Here is a 2,500-nt window from a genome sequence, read left to right as displayed (position 1 = left end):
AGAACAAATATAAGTTAAAAAATGAAATCATGGAATCAGTTTATAAACCAAAATGTAGTCTAAATGTTTGACTCATCAGAGTGGCCCCCTTTGGCCGATAATAACAGCTGAACACACTCGTGGCATTCTTTCTACGATTTAAACCAAATATTCTCCAGAAAGTTCTTCCCAACTCTGTTGCAGAAGTCCCCATGAATGTGTGGCCCTTGCAGGTTGCTTTGCTTTCACTTTTCTGTCCCGTTCATCCCAAACCAGCTCCGTGGGGGGGTAAGTCTGGTGGCTGTGCTGGCCGCTCCATGTTTTTAGGCTGACCATCTTGTTCTGTCTTTGCTAAGGTAGTTCTGGCATAGCTTGGACTTAGGGCTGGGCAATATATCGATATTATATCGATATCGTGATATGAGACTAGATATCGTCTTAGATTTTGGATATCGTAATATCGTGATATGACATAAGTGTCTTTTCCTGGTGTTAAAGGCTGCATTACAGTAAAGTGATGTACTCTTCTGAACTTACCAGAATGTTCTAGCTGTTCTATTATTTGCCTTTTCCCCATTTAGACATCATGTCCACGTTACTGATGATTATTTATCTAAAATCTAAGTGTGAAGATATTTTGTTAAAGCACAGATTTTCAACCCTAGAATATCGCCACAATATCGATATCGAGGTATTTGGTCAAGAATATCGTGATATCTGATTTACTCCATATCGCCCAGCCCTACTTGGACTTATGTTTTGGGTCACTATCTTGCTGTAGGATGAACCCCTGACCAACTAGGCGCATACCAGAGGGTGCTGCATGGCGCTGCAGAATGCTGTGGTAGCCGTTTTGGTTCAGGGTGCCTTTCACTCCGTACAAATCACCGACCGTAGATCCAGCAGAACAGCCCCAGACCATCAGGCTTCCTCCTCCATGTTTGACAGTTGATGTCGCACACCGAGGAACCGTCCTTTCGCCTACCACCTTGTTCCAGTCTTCAGTAGTCCATTGGCGATGTTTCTCGGCCCAGCCCAGCCTCTTTTTCTTAGCAATGGCTTTCTTGCTGCAACTGGACCCATCAAACCTGCAGCTCCAAGTCTTCTCTTTCCAGCTGAAACTGAGACTTGCTTATCACCGGAGGCCTCACGATACGATATCATCACGATACTTATGTCACGATACGATATCATCACGATACTTATGTCACGATGCGATATTATTGCGATTTTAAACATATTGCAATATTCTGCGATATATTGCAATTTATTACCTTTTTTCCAACTTTAAATTTTTCCCAGTTTCAAATTATGTCCCCAAAGGAAAATTTTGTCAACATTTGTTTTATCTAACAAGATACATTTCCATGTTTGTTCATCTCCCTTCAATTGTATTGGTGCAAAATGGGGATGGTCACGCAGACAGACTGACCAACACGTATATCATAAAAGATCCATACTTGGCGTCTGTGTATCGATACAGTATTGCCACGAAAAATGTCGCGATACTACGCTGTATGGATTTTTTCCCCCCACCCCTACTATTAAGCTGTGCTTGAAGCCTTTGACTCTCAGAAACTTGTCTTCTGATTGTGTTGTGGCTCTGGGTCTGCCAGACCTCTTCCTGTCAGAGTCTCCCCCAGTTTCTAAGTGCCTTTTGGTGGTGAAGAATACTGTACTCACTGACTTCTTGACTTTCTTCGCAATTTCTCTGTAGGAAAGACCAACATTCTGTAAGTGTTATGATCGTCTGTCTCTCTCCCATTGTTAATTGCCTTTTTCCCGCCATTTTTATAGCAACACACTACTTTCTGCAGTACATTACTGTTCATACAATGCTCACGAGGGTACGGTACCATAGTGTGTTCCAACAATACTTTCATACAGACAGAGGGGGTTGTAAGTGATCCAGACCAGTGTGAACACCTGTGGGAATTGGTAGCACCAACTCTCAAAGCTTGATCAACCTCCAGAACAGCTTTACGTTGTTCCCTGAAAAAGGCCTTTTTGTAAAATTCTGAAATGTACATTATTTTTCAGTTTTGAGTAACCTTACTTATTTTTTTAACCTCAAGCAGTTAACTACTTACCGTTGGACCATTTCAAGCTATTCATTGGACTTGAACTGCTCAAATTTCAATAAAAAAACTAAAAAGATTGGGGTGTTCTAAAAACCTTTGACCGGTAGTGTATATTACAGAAGAAATGTCTTATTCTCAGACACATGCTCAGTGTCATTTTATGGGGGTGTCAGAAGAACATTAGAAATATTTCTAACACATGACAAAGGCCAACAATGTGAGTGTATTAAGAGAGGATGACATTGTTGGATTAGCTTGAGGAAAAAGTACACTCCAACTTTGAACATGAGTCATATTGTTGTAAACCGAGAAACTTGCCCCATTTGCTGTAAATACTTAAGAGATGGCTCTGATGTGGTAGAGGTTCATCAGAAGGGAGCTGATGGACAGAAACCACCAACACTAGGCAAAACGATATGAGAAATATGCAATTACTTAAG

General features: G+C 41.2%; 1 protein-coding gene across 1 annotated transcript in view; it reads left to right on the top strand.

Annotated features, from left to right (window-relative positions):
* The window catches only part of LOC120572768 (eukaryotic translation initiation factor 5B-like), a gene marked incomplete at its 3' end in the record, with an annotated part of 13,202 nt that overhangs the window by 4,253 nt on the left and 6,449 nt on the right, over positions 1-2,500 (top strand).

Source organism: Perca fluviatilis, chromosome 14 (assembly GCF_010015445.1).
Source record: "Perca fluviatilis chromosome 14, GENO_Pfluv_1.0, whole genome shotgun sequence".
NCBI classification, from domain to species: domain Eukaryota; kingdom Metazoa; phylum Chordata; class Actinopteri; order Perciformes; family Percidae; genus Perca; species Perca fluviatilis.
Note: the sequence above shows the minus strand (reverse complement) of the source record. Positions and strands in the feature narration are given on the sequence as shown.